The 18,075-nt window shown below is 42.1% G+C and overlaps 1 protein-coding gene across 2 annotated transcripts in view; it reads right to left on the minus strand.

Annotated features, from left to right (window-relative positions):
- Positions 1-18,075, minus strand: part of LOC101937122 (high affinity cAMP-specific and IBMX-insensitive 3',5'-cyclic phosphodiesterase 8A) — a 238,062-nt gene that overhangs the window by 139,098 nt on the left and 80,889 nt on the right. The gene's annotated exons all lie outside the window — the stretch shown is intronic.

The raw sequence follows: 18,075 nt of genomic DNA on the forward strand, positions 1-18,075 counted from the left end.
GAATATTTCTTGAACTTTTTTCCAACTGCTCTCATTAGATAACTCGGTTCTTCAACTTAGAATAACTTTCAGCCTTGGTGAAAGAGAACAATTTATCTCTGAATCAAGGAGTCTATTTTACTATTATTCCATTCAAGCAGATTTAGAAGAATTAAAATAAATATCACCCATGTTTACAGGCATGTTTCCTAAGGTTTCAATCCATCTTAAAATGAGTCTCCATAGCTGCCAACATGGAGGAAAGGGGCTGACCATGGCAAATCTCCAAAGAGAATGAGTGTGATCTGTAGCATTCAAAGGAAACAGGTTCTGAGGTCTCCTCCCTAACCAAAAGCCAGGTACATTCAGATTTATTTCTAGAAACAGACAAATCCCCATCTAGTTATGTATGTTTTAGAAGTCACAGACTATAAAATATTAGTGTGTATAGAATATTTACTCTCTCTCACACACACACTTTCCCCATCTTCCTTTTTCTCGTACCAGTTCTCACTTTTCCTGAAGTATCCTGATTTTTAAAAAAAATCATTCTTGCCCAGTGCCCTGATTTACCCACTTTGACACTAATGTTTTCATTTTTCTTCTCTTTAGAACACTTTCTGTCTTTCCTTCATGGCATTTTGCCTTTTTTGATGTTTTGCCCTGTTTCTATCCACATTCCCTCCCCCCCCCCCCCCCCCCTGCTTTCTTATGTCTGACCCAGGCTTTTTTCCCTCCATTTCTACCCATCCACTTTATCTGGTAAACCCAAGTAACTTTCCAAATGCAAGCGATAAGGGAATTTTGGAGAGCATATTGTTGACCGAATGAATTTGAGGGGGTCACTATCCGAATGTGAGCGAGTTGACAGTCTAACGGATTAGGGCTTCTGGGCTTCTACAACTGGACAGTTTTCCCTACATAAATTAGCCTCCTATGGCACTAAGATCTGCAACCTTCTAGGGCTTCAACAGCCTAAAAGACCTCAAATATTTTCTGATGGATTCACCTGAAATCTGATGCTGTGGGCTTCCACAACCCACCGTCTGAGCAGACTACTCTTGATAAATGCCTGTTTATCATAGCTGCAAAAGTCAGCTCTGCTTTTCCAACCTCCCTCTCCCTCGAGATTAAGGTGGTAAAGGTCAACAGTAAAAAAAGACTGGCCTTTGAAGCTTTTTTTTTTAAGTGTTTGGGACTAATCTGTGTGAAAATATCCCATCCCCAGCTACACTAAATCGAAATAATTTAGTCTTAAAAACTGACACAATCCTGTGAATTACTCAATAACTATACAACTATGGCAACTATCAGAAAAAAGCAACCCATTTTTAAATAGAAAGACTGAAAAATACAGATGTGATAATTCCACCCCTGGATCCAGCTCAGATAAACACTCTCACAATAATGTGAGTGATTTTTATAAAGTTTCAAATCTTTCATTAATTATATTTTAATTTTCAGAATTTTTATGGAAGTCAGAATAAAGAGATTTTTAGTCTTCAGATAATGTGTTTGTCTTTTCGACTGAGTACTCAGACATCATTCCCATTATACTGAAGAAGCCATTGTCAACTTCCCCCTCCCCCTCCCCAGCCTGCCAGAAGTTTTTGCATTCACCTTTAAAAAGAGATACAACAGTCCTATCCTGTGCCATCACAACTGGCACCCTTGCTCTCCATCTCCTCAGAGAGGTCAGGTATGGAATGAGAAAGGAAGCGGAACTATTTTCTGGCCTTTAGAGATTAGCCTCTCCAGAACAGAGCTGAGGAACAGTGATGGGCAGTAGAAGGGAATCTTGCATTGCTACCAGTGTATAAGAGGAGGACTTCAGTCTCCTTTACCATCTAACTTGCATCTTTCATTAACACCACTTTTTTTTTTAATTAAAAGTTCTTGCAGAGTTTCTTTGCTCCCAATTCTTTCCCAAAACTCTGATAATAGAAGTATTGTATCCATAGGTAAGAGGCAAATTATTAGTTTGTTAAGAAGTAAGGGTCAAGTTAAGAACTGTTATAATGCCATATTATGATGCTCTTGCTCTCTTCCCTCAACCCCCAATTAAGTTGCATCACTTCAGATTTTCTAGATGAAAATGTATTATCTGAAACTATCACTCTCCTCCCCATGCCTTGGGCTCTGGCAGGGAGTAATTGATAGGAGGTGAAATTCCACATATTTATGCTGAAAAGATAACCATACAGAATGACATCAGCTCCTATTGCTGACCAATCCACAGATCAACTATTACTACATTTTTCGATGAAGTTGCTGTCCCGCCCGTTTGGCAGACTGTAAGGTCTTCACTAAAATGTTCAAGTGATCTGAAGAGAGGTATTAACAAGGAGGGGGAAATGTAACAGAACCATCCTTCCCCACACTACCACTCAGTCTGTTCTTTGAGTTCACTATGGCCCCAATCCTATATGCGATCCACTAGCATGAACTCCTGCGCTTGCTCAGAGCCCCGCTGATTTGACTACCACGAACGGACTACCTTACAGGGTTGGGGCCTATAAGCTGAATCCTGGAGCATGGCCTGCTACATATGGCATGAAGTTATACGGGCCAAATGCTGTTCCTATTTAAATATATGGCAAAACTGCAATGAGAGCAGGAATGCACTCAAATTCTTTTCAGCCTAACAAGTCTTGAAAGTGTAACAGCTCTTTTCTCTTGGAGCATGAGCCCGGAAAACTTCTGAATTTGACTTTTTAAAAAGAAAGACACTGTAGTTAGTTCACAAGTTCACGGCAAACAGTGGATCCAGCCAAAAACAAGATACTACTCATTGTGGCATGCTAGTCAGTTTATCCCCTCTAAATAAACTATGATGTAAGGCATTTCATTTATCCTGTGCTGCAATGCTCTCTGTTACTGTTCCATAGTTCAATGCTTCACATATTGTAGCTTTCAGCAGAGGGGGTGGGAGAGACACATTCCTGAAAATACTGTATATATGAAGAATAACTGATTATCTGGCTGAGTTCTGGCTCAGTTTTCCATAATATAGTTAGCCAATTTAAGTTGGATGATATCTGGAACAGAGTCATAATATTTTTAATAAATCCAGTTGGTATTTTCTTAACCAGATGGGCATACTTTTGATAAAAGCAGATCCATGATGGTATCATGTATTATAATTATCAGCCTACATTAAAATGACTGTCAGCCCTTCTATTACAAACTCAGGATTTAGAAATTTATAACTCGTGAAAAAAAATTTACCTTGAGTAAGGACTGAAGGGTCAGATCCTACACCAGCATTTTTTATTCTCGCAATTAAAAAAAACCTCCGCATTAGACAGCAAAATGTATAGGCCATTAGCGTGGAGTACAAAGCCAACTTCTTTTGGTAATTTTAAGCAATGAAAACACAGAACTTATTAATGTTTAAAGATCACTTTCTGTTTAAAGGCAATTTTTAATGTACTTTGAAAATACAGTAGCACTAAATATCTCTAAATGCGCATTTATATAATGAAACATGTAGTAGTACAGACTGCTTTATCAACTGCAATGCAAAGATGAGCAAAATCATGGAAATTAGGTTAGACACTTATTATTTAAAATATTACCTTTTTGTAATTATATGGTGCATACCAGCTGCAGAGCCTAGTGAAAACTGACATGAACTTGGTTTCTTTAAATTACTTTTTCCTTTTCTTTTCTCTACCCATGTACCGTTTTGGATTTCCTGAAATGTATAGTATGTAGCAACTTCCTCTTTAACAAATAATCTAATTTAGCATTTCTCCTCCTACTACTACAGTACTTAACATTGCTTCCCCACCTCCCCTGCCCCCCATTTTCCCAGACACTTGTTAACATGAAGAGATGTGGAAAGATTTACAGGGCGGTCATTTTTTAAAACATTAATGAAGAGAACTACTCATCAAGATAAAAGTATTCCTTAATATAACGTGGAATTGGACACTTACCATGGTCTTACATTAATGTGGGTTTTTAAAGGACACAATCAATCAGAGGCAACACAGCAAAGTAAAAAATGTATATGCATTTTGCAAGCTAGTCAAATCCTTCTTGACTTGTACCCAACTCTTTTGTTCCATTCCCATAAAAATATCTATGATAGTAAATAGATGTCCTATAGAAGCAGATACTGTTACACATATACAATAAGTTATGTTAAAAGAACATTAAGTTCGCAAAGTAAAGTGCCTTTTAAAAGTTAGAAAATGCCAGAATTTAAGTTGCCTGTGCAGCCTTAATTTGGCCCCCTTGTACATATGCATTTTGATACGGTCTTTAATTACATGATCACATTTTTTCCCCACAGGACCCCCAGCCTCATTCAACACATAGAACAGACAGTGTTCTGGGGATGAATCAGGGTTGTATAGTGAAGGAGACTTGTTTAGATCCCCTGCTTCATTTGTGCAGAACTTAGAAGGTGTCTAGTGAATGAGGCAGGGGACTACAGGAAAAGAACACATGGTCTCATATCAAGGCTGTGGAATGCTGCCCTGGAGAACTAGATTTTATCTCTGCCTCTGCAACAAGAGTTCTTACGTGATGGTGGGCAAGTCACTTAAACCAAAATTTCACAAGATTCACTAGCTGTGTGTTCCTAATTTTTTGGGTCCCTGACTTAATACCAGGTGTTCTGATTTGCAGACGTGCTGGGCATTCACAGCTGAAGTCAATGGGAGTTCTGCTTTGAGCATATAAGGTGTGATACATTGCTAGGTACTCTGAAAAATCAGGTCCTAAACTGCTTAAGTGGGACACCCAAAATTAGTGGATACTTTTTACTTAAGTCACTCTGTGCTTCAGTTTCCCATAATAATACCATTTCGCCTCACAGGGGTTTTGCGAAAATAAATTAATTAATGCTCGTGAAGCACTCAGATACTACAGTGATGAACACCACAGAAAAGCCTATGAGGAAATTAATAATTCTATATTCAGAGCAGGGTTTGACTAAAGTACAGAAAATAAGGTGTGGGGGGCACACATTGAACAACAAGAAAAAAGCAAAATATTGAAGAGCTGCTAATTAAGTAAGCACTGTGCATCCTATGGACTGTATGAGACAGTGGTCCTATGGGAAAAAAGTAATATAACAAAAAACTATGATAATGCACATGCACAAGGGGGCCAAATTAAGGTTGCACAGCCAATCTTAATTCTGGCACTTCCTAACTTTTGAGTGCTTGAATTTGCAACCTTTAATGTTCTCTTAATGTAATTTTTGTGTGAGATTTCATAGGTTTTTTAAAAAGCAAACTGAAGAAAAACAGAAATTCCATCTTGTGGTAATATCTTGTCACCTATATGGTTCATCAGCAAGGGTTGGGACTTTTAGATCCACTGCACAGACTTCCGCCACTTGAGCTAATGGAGTTATTGATAGCACTAGTAGGTTGTCATCCTCTAAGTTGAATAGCATTAGAGAGGGGATGGGACACTTCACCAATGGCTTTCACAGATATCTGCTGACAGCAAAGCAATGGTGAGACTCAGGAGTGTTGCATTCCGTTCCAGACTCTGGAAAGGAGCGTGCACTATTGGGCACAGACTCTTCTGCCCATCTCCGCCAACCTTTCCTCTCCCAGTCCTGCCTCCTCCCCACCCCCGGGCCGCTCATTCCCAGCTGCAGTCTTCTCACCACGACAGTCCTATGCTCCACTTCTCAGGCTTCTCATCCCAGTTCCAATCTCCTTACCCAACTAATTGCCCCCACCCTGGCCTCCTGTCACCCCCTCTCCCCTTCCCAAGTTCCCCATCCCCACTGGCTCCCAGCTCCAATCTTCCTCCCCAAGCTCCTCATCCAATTTCTGTGCTGTGCATCAGGCTCCTTGTGAGTATCTTTGCCCAGCTAGTCCCAGTTCTCCTCCCACACCCCAACTCCTGTCAGCTCTATCTCCCTCCCCCGCTCATCTCCTTCCCTTCACCCTACTGGCTCTCAGTACCAGTCCTTTTGTCCTCCCAGCTCCAGTCTCCACCATAGGTGCCGACTCCATGGGTGCTCTGGGCTAGCGCACCCACGGGGAAAAATTGGTGGGTGCTCTGCACCCACCGGCAACTCCCCACTCTGCCACCCCACCCCAGCTCACCTCTGCCTCCACTCCACCTCCTCCCCTGAGTGGCCGTGTCCCTGCTTCGCCCCCTAGTTCCCAGCGCTTCCCACTGCGAAATAGCTGTTTCACGGTGGCAAGCGCTGGGAGGGAGGGAAGGAGGAGGGGGAACGCGGCACGGTCGGGGAAGAGGCAAGGCCGGGGCGGGGATTTGGGGAAAGAGTCCAATGGGGTGGGGTGGAGCCGTGGTGGAGCTGGGACGGGGGGTTGCAAGCACCCACTGGCGCTGGGAAAAGTTGGCGCCTATGGTCTCCACCCTCATATCTTTACCCTATCTCAGTTCATTCCCCCTTTCCCTCCCCCTGCCCCAGCTCCCAGGCCCCTTGCCCAGCCAGTCCCAGTCTCTCCCTCAGCTCCCACTCTCAGTGTCCTTCTCTGGCTTCCAGTCCCCATGCTCAGTCAGTCCCAGTCTCCCACCCTCTCCTCTGGCATCCTAGAATCCCAGACTCTCTTCCTCTCCCCCATTCATCACGGAGACTGGTTCAAAATATTGGGAGGGGAAAAAAAGAGGAGTCTTCATATTAGTGATATTGCAAACTGGATATTTTTAAAATTTTAATTATATTTTTAGTTCACATGTAACAACTATAGTTCTGCTGCCTCCATGAGATTCTTAGGTCAGAGTTAGAATATCATCCAGTGTCTACAAGTCAAACAGCACACTATGTTGACTAAACTTTGATATTTGCTATTTCAAAAATGTTTTTTTATTATTAAAAGGAAAGAGGGAGTTTGTGGGTTTGCTATGAAGCACCAAAAAGCCCTATATTACAGAATCAACTGGATAAAAAAAGAGAGAACAAGACGGAGAGTTAAATCCAGCCACTTAAACCCTCATTGAAAGCCCTTAAATCTTTTTTGGTGACAGTTCAGAAGATGAGTAAGAATCTATTTGTGCCACATTCCAGTGCCTTAAGAAAGCAAAGAGTTCAACCTATCTGATCTTTTTGTTTAAAAAGCTTGTATAGGAATATTTAAGGGTATAAAATAGAAAAAAAATATGGAACAAGAGGAAAAAACAAATCTTTGATAGAAACAACAGGAAAATGAACTACAATTTAAAAATGTAATTTGCATCCAAGTAGCATTAGCTTCTGTTTCTGGTTTAATCTTTAATTTAACATTGCTATTTCACAATAAGAAGGGGGGGGAAATCAATTTTAAAAGGTCTGGTTTATGGATATACCTACAAGATAACTAGATGAAAGTTCCTAAGGGTAAAATTGTCACAACTCCTCAGTAACCTGTATAAAAATAAATTATTTGTGCTTTCTCTATTTATTTAATCTTCATAAGCTTTAAAGGTAATTGGTGCTGGGCACACTTGGAATGATCTCCAAGACTATTCTACTTCACTCTGTAGATAGATATTGATTCCCATGACTTGGTTATTAGTTATAAAATTAAGGGACCATATTTGATAAATGACAGCCTGATCTTGATAGGTGCTGATCACCTCATAAGAATGCAACAGACGGTCCTGTGGCACCTTTAAGACTAACAGAAGTATTGGGAGCATAAGTTTTCGTGGGTAAGAACCTCACTTCTTCACTTGCATCTGAAGAAGTGAGGTTCTTACCTACAAAAGCTTATGCTCCCAATACTTCTGTTAGTCTTAAAGGTGCCACAGGACCCTCTGTTGCTTTTTACAGATTCAGACTAACACGGCTACCCCTCTGATACTCATAAGAATGGTCATACTGGGTCAGACCAGTGGTCCATCTAGCTCAGTATCCTGTCTTCCAACAGTGGACAATGCCAGGTGCTTCAGAGGGAATGAACAGAACAGGTATTGAGGCCTTTGAGGCATTGAGCACTTTCAGCTCCCACTGATTTCAAATTAGTTAAGACAATCAGCACCTCACAAGCACCTCTTGCTGTACTGAGCTCCTACTCTGCAGAGTAAAAGCTCTATTCCAATGGGCCCACTCCTGTTCTCTGAGATCAAAGTCAAAACTCCCACTGATTTTACTGAGAGCAGGAAAGGGCTGAGAGTCAATTATTACATCTCAGTACTGCTGCATCATATTGCTCTAGCTAGACCAGGGATCGGCAACCTTTGGCACACGACCCATCAGGGAAATCCGCTGGCGAGCTGGGACGGTTTGTTGACCTGCAGCGTCCGCAGGTTCGGTCGATCGCAGCTCCCACTGGCTGCAGTTTGCCATTCCAGGCCAATGGGGGCTGCGGGAAGTGGCGTGGGCCAAGGGATGTGCTGGCTGCCACTTCCTGCAGCCCCCATTGGCCTGGAACAGCGAACCATGCCCAGTGGGAGCCGCGATCGACCGAACCTGCAGACGCTGTAGGTAAACAAACCGTCCCAGCTCGCCAGCGGATTTCCCTGATGGGTCGTGTGCCAAAGGTTGCCAATCCCTGAGCAAGACTATAGTTAAGACCAAAAAAGGATTTTTGTTCAAAACTCCATTTTCAACCAGTTATTTCTAGCAAACGTGCTGGTACTCCTCTCAAGTGAAGCTTTCCATGCTTGTTTTACGACAGAAAATAATATTTCATCAAGGTTAGATTGGCTCACCCATTTTACAACTTGAAGGACTGTGAAAAAGCGATACTTTTTTTTTTTTTTGTATAAGATGCTTGTGTTATTCCAAACTCTGAAAATTTAAGAATGGCTTTGCTTCAAACCCCCAAGGGTTGGCATATTATGACTCCTTACTTTGCTTATTATTAGAAATATAATTTGACATGGATGGAGATTGTCATTTTTGAGGATGACTTACTGATTTGTCCAGGAGCTTAACATTTTAACATCTATAGTGTTATTTGGATCTAGCCGCAACAAATAAAATGAATCCCCAAACTGAATGAATCCTCATCAATTTGGCCATGTTGAAATTGACGTTTTAAATGTTTTAAAAGTCAGTGACTAGGAAACATGTTTCTTATGTTGGAACAAATGAGTTTTGCTTTTCCAACTTTGCCTGTTTCATACAAGTTAAAGTTTTCAATCAATCCTTGCTAAACCATATGTTCTGACATTTCTCATCTCCTTTGTGTGTACACCAATACTTATCTAGACTGGATTTACCTAAAGATTCCTTAATTTTTCTCGGTGACGTTTCTTTAAAAGAGGAATCCTTTTTCTTCAGGGTCCATTTTTGAAAAGCAAATTCACTTTTCTAGAAAACATACCACTCTTGCAAACCCTCTTACATTGTTCCACTCCCTGTACATAAAGGAAAAGGGCCCTACTTGCCACAAAAGGGCTGTGGTTTTCATATAGCTGAAGGGTACATATCTTGGCTCCACACCCAGCCAAGTGACTCATCAGAAGCTGGACTTGGCTGCAGAATGTCATTTTTCTTTAGTTCCACATGTGCTTGACACAGACCGGCAATCATGGGTAGAGGGATCATGCTAATCAGCTCCATACACAAACCACAGAAGTTTGTCCACTTTAAAAGGGTCAGAAATTAGTTTTTCCATGTCCGGAATGTTGACTTTTTTTAAATGCATCAGAAACCGTGTTTATGTCCGTGACTAGAAACATGCAGAAAAATTTCATTTACAAAAAACAGCTTATTTTTATGCCTAGCATCCACCTCTGTTTGATCAAAAAACCCTTGTTCTATAGTGCAACTCATTCTATATTTCAGGTTTTAAGCAACTTTGAAGTCACCATGACGTTAGATCCTGAAGATGGCAGTCATCAGTTAGCTTTCTGTCAGTCAGTTGTAGAGGGCCTTAACTCCCCCAAGACACTTAAAACCATTTTAAGGGCAACCTCTGTACCCCTGGAAAGCCAGCTCTAAAGGATCCACACAAGCATATACATGAACTGGTATGAAACTGGCAGACTGGCAGTTTGCTGCAGCTTTACACAGACAATTTTATCTCCTGAATCAGCATTAGGAGCTGCAGGTTTAATTCAGTAAAAGTCAAATGAACTTGAGTGGACTGGTCCAGATCATGGTATACCCTATAAATTAGGATTTTGTTCTATTTCATAAGCTGTGGGAGCCTGTGACGCTTCTACAAGCATAAGCACTTTATAAAGATTTAGGAAGGGGGCAACGGGTGGCTATTTCTTTAACCACCGAAGAGTCTTACAGACAATGTCCACTTCCTTTCAGGGGAGGGGCAGCCAGTCCAAGTGAGAGTCCTGGAATGATTGCGCACACAACAGTACAACACAGCCTGAGCCAGAGAGTTTCACTGAACTCCAGGCTTTAACTAAACTATGCCAGAAATATATGGGAATAAACAAACATATCAGAAGACTAAGAGTAACAGTCTTTACTGTGAAGCATGGAACAAATGTAAACTGAAAGGGACTGTGTGTAACAAACAGTCTCTCTAAAAGGAAGACAGTCTAGGGCAAAATCTGCTTTGTACGGGCTTCTTAAGAAAAAAGTCACACTATCCATCCAGAAACATCATACCTGGCGCCTGATTTGGTCCAAGGGGAAATAAAAATCTCCCTCAGAACTCTAAAAATTGAGACTTTTCAACTGATATCTTAAAGAGAGGAAACTAGCAATGTTAGATCAGTGCAAATCATTTTCTTCCACTGAACTTGCAAAAATTGCCAAATTGAGTCAAAGAAATTACACACTTCTGATTGGTTAGGAGATCACTGTGGCAACAAAATCCCCTTGATTCACCACTTGAGCCTATAAACCACAAGGGGGGGGGAACCACAAACTGCCAGCATCTCACTTGGGTTTTTGTTTATGCTTCTGTATTCTCTATTGATCCAGACAGGGTTCAGGATCAACAGCAAACATTGATACACCAACTCCAATAGAGACTTCATGGGCAAAATAATCTCAGGGTGATGCTTCTTCTTCCAAATTAAAAGAGACAGCTGAATCCCAGAGAGAGCAGTTGGGAAGTAGTTTCAAAGTCAGCTCAGAGCAAGTTCCTCACACAAGTAGTTGGACACAGTAGTTATAATAAAGCGGAATGTGCAGTGTTAGTAGATGTCACACATAAGCCTTGTAAAGAGGTGATGGGGTTCTTAATGGAACAAATAGACTGCGGGGGGCAGGAAAAAAACACAATGTTTGAAATAATCCTTCAGGAGTTGCTTATCCCTCAAGTGACTGTTACCATATCTCACTAATGAATTGATATGCTGCCTCCAAAACAATACACTGGTACCTAACTCTCCAGTAAAGATGGAGTAGAGTAGCTCAGATATGACAGATGATGGGTGCTTGGGGGCCAAACCAAAGGCCAGTTTTGGGGAAAAAAAGATACTGTATCCCCCACCAAAAGAAGAGAGATAGAATCCCTCATTCTTTTGTAGACTCAGGGAGACTACAAAAGAATAGCATGGAGGTACTAATGGCTCTAGCAGGAGTCTCAAATGGAGAACATAACCCTGTCCCTGAAACTTCTACCCTTGCACCAAATTAACGATCAACTCCTTCATCACACACAATTTCAGTTACCTAGTGGATTCCCATGCACTCCATTACAGACGGAAGTTATTGAGACACACTACAGGCAGATGTTAGAAGACAACCCTTAAGCTAGGGCCATCAAAGGAGAAATACGTTAAGAAATGTAACCAATAAGTGATACCTCACAATAGGCCTAATCAAGAGCCTTGTTGACTCTTTCCTTGATAGATGGAGATCTTTCTTTCATATGTAGAGGCCACATCACCAAACCATGCCCTGGCACTGGTGCCATGGAGCATGACATGCACAAAAAGGACTCCTAAAACAATTGTTCATAGAATATATTGTACATCTTTTTTTTTGCTAGTGTGGCTACAACAGATTTCAACTTTGCGCACAGACTTTCCATTACATACAAATACCCTGCCTCTAAAAGTGAGATACAGGGACTCAACAATCAGCAAGTCAGAAGGTCTCAGAACTTTCTCATGCTCTTGAGACAAATTAAAGACACTAGATTAGACTTCTATTGAGATCCAAGAATAATTGGTAGATCTTCATGTTTTCAGTCTAGAGATTTTGTCTGGTCCAAAAACCAGTTGATCTTGAACTAGCAATACACTGAATAAAGACTGACTAGAGAACACAAGACATAGTAAAAATGTGGAGATCTACTGTAATCCTACTCGAACACTTCCACATCACAAGCTCAGACATACACAATTCAGAGCCATTGAGAAATGAAAAAATGGCCTAGTCTTCTTCTCCAAAATTTACTACCATTGTTACTACCAATGTGTCAGACTCTGGGTTCTAGAGACCATCATACGACAACATAGTTGCATGAGTCAATGTATGATCTCATGGAGGTGTGCAACCTGGGGCACCAGAAATGTCACACGATTAGTTTTATGGCCTTCAAGTATCCAAAATGGCCAGCCAGAGGTAAATCATGGTACAGTCGGGGTGAGGATTTGGGGGCATAAACACAGTCTTTGAACAGAAGTACCTAATTTCTGACAGAGAAGCCTGGGTCACGCTCGGCATTAGGTGACATCTGTTTAATCACAAATTGGTTGCTCGGTAGAGAGGATTTCATGAGGGCTAACAGGTCTGTTGTTCACTAGCACACTGGCGGAATGGTGAGGCTTCGAGATAGTGGAGGGTTCCAATGGTCCTTCCTGGCTATCAAAGCCCCCCTTCTGGTGGGAGAGCATGTCAGGCTTGCCACTGCAGCTTCCAGGCCGATAAAGTAGCATTAACTCGAGAAAAACACAGACCATCGGATCTGATGCTGGTGGAGGGCCCTTGCAGATAGCAGGTTTTTACGGTTGGTAAATACCTAGACATGGAAACGCACGCCTTCCAAGTGGTGACACCATATGGGCAGCCAGGCGCTGGAATGGGACTGCATAGGTGGAGACGGATTGTGAAGCCTGGGTGAGGAACTGTAGGGTTGCTTTGGCAGTGCTAATTCTGCTGAGGTCATCAAATGTTAACGAGAAGGAGTGGATGAAGTCCTCAAAGCAGCCAAGCATTGAGTCAGCCTGTTCCAGGACTGGTGATGCTCCATCTAGGACTTCTCCAGATAGTAGACTGATAACCAGTTCGATCTTTGTCTGATCATCTGGGAACAGGGATGGCTGCATCAGGAACAGCAAGCAGCGCTGGTTAATAAACCCTCAAAACTTGGGGTGGTCGCCATCGAACCACTCTGGCATGGGGATTTTGGACCATGCTGCAATACTGCTGCTATAGGTGAGTCCAAGGGTCCCAGAGCGGACTGGACCTGCATTTGGAGGGAGGCATTCTCTAACTGCAGCTGGGCAATTTGATTCTGGAGTAGGGATGCGGTCTCCAGGGCACACCTGCTATGCAACATACTGGTTAAAATGCAAAGGGCCTGTCTGCACTAGCACTCCCACACACCATTGCTATCAATGCACTAGTAATATAAAGAGCCAAACTCACTATTGAAGCAAATGCAACTCTGTCAACTTATTGCAGTCGCAACCCCTTACACTACTGATGAACTTTGTACTGAATCTTCAAATAACCAGGGTCTCAAATACTAAATGATTGTATTTAATAGTAATCAATGACTGACTGTGTTTTATAGTAAAATACTTGCCTTGTTAATATTCACATTTGAAAGTTAATGGTGAAAAGAGAAGAAAACATGTTAATGTTAACAGGAGTGTTACAGATTGGATTTTTAAATGATTTCCCCAGTTCAAAGGGGCATTTGATACAACCTCCATAGAGGAAGGAAAATAAACAACAGGAGATTGGGAAGACAGACGGCTAATTCTGATGACAGATTGCAAAGTAACAAACAGAACTACACAGATGCATTTTTCCTTCTTTAAAGAAAGCCTTCACCTTAATGAATAAGCTACAACAGAAAATGTACAAGGTCCTCGTAGTAAGGAAATAATGATAAAGAATGGACTACATCAGGTCACCAGTTTTAAACAAAAACTTTGCTGGCTACAATGGTGAATTCTGCTTAAAAATTGACTGAGAAAAATTCCTGCGGATACTAAACTGGTTAACTGCAAAAAGGTTCAAATTATGCTCCTGAAGCTAAGGAAGAAGAGGAAAGCTGTTTTAGTAATGATAGTAGGCTCACCAACAGTAAGAGTCACCAACAGACCACAAAGGTAATGATTAGAATAAAGCCTCACAAGACTTCCCAAGGATGGGCTATCCCCTTTAGCCAGGGAAGGGAATGCAGATGATGGAAGGTGCAGCAGGTGCTTGTTTGTTTCAACAGTGTGGTATCAGCTGGGGGGCTCACTATAGAAAGAGCACTTTCCTATACATCTGCTGTCTGTGTTGTGTCTTTGAGACCTGTCTGCCAAATTTAGTGACAAAAACAAAGCTTTTACTATGGTTAGCACTGCAAAACCAATACAGCTATGTTACATGAGGTGGAATTTTTATTACTGGAAATGAAGTAAGATGCAGGCAGAAAGCAGCTTGATTTTGGTCCTGATGTGAGAGACTGCAGTATTGGCTGTTAGGGGAAAAAATCACCTTTGACTTGTAAACTAAGCAAGTTTGATCTGAAAGTAATTGAGAGAGAACAAATGTGGAACCCCATGCTGTCATTTTTACAAAGTTACTTTTGGAAACTACTCCACCATTAGGGTTAATGACTACCTGCTTTCATTACAGAAGCAGGCAGCCCATGTGTAACAGATGCATGCATAACTGTGAGTGACAGGCAGCCTAAGTTAAAAAGCTACAGAACTTCAGGCCTTAACTAAGATACAACAGAATCATATGGGACCAATCAAAGAGATCAGAAGATGCAGGGCTCTGTCCAGAAGAAAAGGCAAGAAAAGGTATAAAGCTTTCTAGAGTACTCTGGATGTGCTGCAACACTATTAATGATACATTGTGTATCCACCGTGCAAGACCAAAAATGTGCATATATAGAAAGACTCCATCACAAAAAGTTGCTGAGCTCCTCAGTGGGTTCCCACCCCAAACCTAGATGACTCCAAGGGTTCTATCTGTACCTAGGGGAATATATGGGAGGGCTGTGCTCCCACACTAGCTCTGGCCTTTGGTGACCTACCTGCACTACCAGGGACTCCCCCTAAACTTCAGCTGCCTTCAGGACACTCCATTTTGTTCAGGTACTTATACCGCACTCATAATCATGGTCTCTTTTCTAGCTAAGATACATGGAGCATGAAGGGGAAAGTTGTGCATCCTCACCAGCTTTGGTGCTGGTTTGCCTACTCCTTCCCCAGCTAACCAGTCTCTGCCTCCTGATGCAGACATGGACTTCAGATCCATGAGGAGACTTCTACAAGTTCCTGAGAAGATGGATGGTACTATAAATGCAACTTCTATTATGGAGGAGACCAAGTGTGTCCAAATCCAAGGCAAAAATCTCTCCCACCGCCAATGGTTCCCTGGTGGCAATGGCATTTGGTTCAATGATTTGTTTCATGTGCAGCATTTGACTGGGTTGAGTAGAGAACATTTAATTCACAACAGCCACTTACAAATCCAACTTAATCCACATGGATCAATCATTGCAAAAGTTTTTATCATACCAGGACATTAGGGCATCTTAAGGTCAACTTTTACTAAGGAAATTACCCAACATCTTTGAGGGCTACATTTTTTAGAACAGATGCTAACTTCGTACACTCAGTTGGGAAGGGAAAGATTCTTAAGAGTAGTTCAAAATCTACTTTGTAAGTGTGGCAGTCATATTATTGGCTACTATACCATCAGGATCAACTACCTTCTCCTTTATCTCCTTCTTGAACTTCTGATTTTAGAATCAGACTCTAGAGCCAAAATCTTATCTAGGAAGTTGCAGGAAATTTAAAAGGTGGTTTATTTCCTAACTGCTAAAGCTGCCTCAGAAGCATTCAGATTTCTACAAAAAATTAAGAACTCCTATTATATATGAGTTCAGCTCTATGCTTCCATCTATTGCTCTCATCAGAATTACTGGAATAGGGGTTCTCTTAACCTTACCAGTGCTTCATCTGTATTGCTTCCCTTTTTAAATAAAAATAATAGTTTAGCATCATAGAGAGTTTTTTGTTTCAAAACTCTTGCTCCTGAGTTTTAAGGTTCTCCTCACTTCAACCTGCTCCCCAGAAAATCTGTAAATGTTCCTTTATATTCCTTCTAGCTCAGAGGATTTTTGAGAGGTAGGTAGCTCTTAGATCAGCCTATCTTGCTTGTTATATAGTCAGTAGCAGTTAGCTCAAAATTGGCCAAAGAATGGTCAAACAAGATTAGGATTACTAAATCACATTTTTAGTTATGGAAATAAGACTTTCATCTATCCCAAAAACACACACACACACACACACACACACACACACACTTGATTCATAAGACTTGTGTCTCTACAGCAAGATATATTTTTGCCATGTTGTGGGGTACAACATTCTCCCTAGATTTACCAGCCTTGCCTTGCTACCTACTGTGAATCTGGCATCCACTGTGGGAGTATTTCCTGAACTACATACCCTAACGGAGAAAGTGTAATACTGAACTCTCCTACGATGACTTGAGCAGAAATCAAAGTAGAAAATATAAATAAGGGTAGGTTGCAATTTTGTTACAAACTTCAATATTAAGGGCTAGACACCATAGTCATAATGGCGACTAACAATGCATCAATAGTTGCACTAGACCTGCCCAGATTGTGGTTCCAGGAATGGGGCAAAGCAAGCAGGAGCTGTATGCCCAATACACCCCAATGGACAGAGCATCAGCAAAGCAATGGCTCCCCCGACATGTACTAACCAGCAGAGCTGGCTGACTGCATTGAGGAAGGGGTAGGATTATGTTGTGCCCCGCAAAGGGATGTAGCTGATTATGGGGAAGCTGCCTCAGAAGCTGTGTCAAAAGAGCACAGTCTTACACTTTTTTCACAGTTTTGTTCCCCTGGTTTTGGTTTTTCTGGAAAATTAGTCAACTTCTTCAACCCAGCCTTTGTTTAGCTTTTCATGCTGCCTCAGGAGACGTGTGGGTCTCCTAAAGGAACACAAAAAAAACCCAAAGCACCCCAGCTTTAGAGCATGTCTACACTTACCGGGGATCAATGCTGCAGCAATCAATGCAGCGGGGGTCGACTTAGTGGGTCTAGTGAAGATCACTAAATCGATCGCAGATCGCTATCCCGTCAACTCCACCAGAACGAGAAGAGTAAGATAAGTCGACAGGAGAGTGTCTCCCTTTGACCCAGCACAGTGTAGACATCGCAGTAAGTCGACCTAAACTACGTCAACGCCAGCTACATTATTCACATAGCTGGAGTTACATAACTTAGGTAGACTTATCCACATAGTGTAAACAAGGCCTTAGTTTCAGATGTCAGAATGTTTTGTTTTGGTAGAGCTTTTCATTCCCCTCTGATTTAATGCCACAACTTCACAAATTTCCAACTGTACAGTAATAAAGGGGTAAACTCATCTACCTAGAAGACCTTTGAGCTATCAGTTCTCTGTTAATAGAGTGGTTTATGTCCAGGGCCCTACCAAATTCACGGTCATGAAAAATGTGTCACGGACTGTGAACTCTGGTCTCCCACCGTGAAATCTGGTCTTTTGAGTGCTTTTACCCTATACTATACAGATTTCAGGGGGGAGGCCAGCTTTTCTCAAATTGGGGGTTCTGACCCAAAAGGGAGTTGCAGGGGGGTCGCAAGGTTATTTTAGAGGGCTCCGGTATGGCCACCCTTACTTCTGCACTGCCTTCAGAGCTGGGTGGCCAGAGAGTGGCGGCTTTTGGTCAGGCGCCCAGCTCCGAAGGTGGCGCCCCACCAGCAGCAGCACAGAAGTGAGGGTGGCAATACCACACCATGCCACAATTACTTCTGCACTGCTGCCTTCAGAGCTGGGCGGCCAGAGAGCAGCAGTTGCTGACTGAGGGCCCAACTCTGCAGGCAGCAGCACAGAAGTAAGGGTGGCAAGAGTATACCATGCCATCCTTACTTCTGCACTGCTGCTGGTGGCAACTCTGCCGTCAGAGCTGGGATCCCAGCCAGCAGCCGCCACTCTCCAGCTGCCAAGCTCTGAAGCCAGTGGCACCGCCAGCAGCAGTGCAAAAGTATGGAGATATACCTATCTCATAGAACTGGAAGG

This window comes from Chrysemys picta, chromosome 10 (genome assembly GCF_011386835.1).
Source record: "Chrysemys picta bellii isolate R12L10 chromosome 10, ASM1138683v2, whole genome shotgun sequence".
Taxonomy (NCBI): Eukaryota; Metazoa; Chordata; order Testudines; family Emydidae; genus Chrysemys; species Chrysemys picta.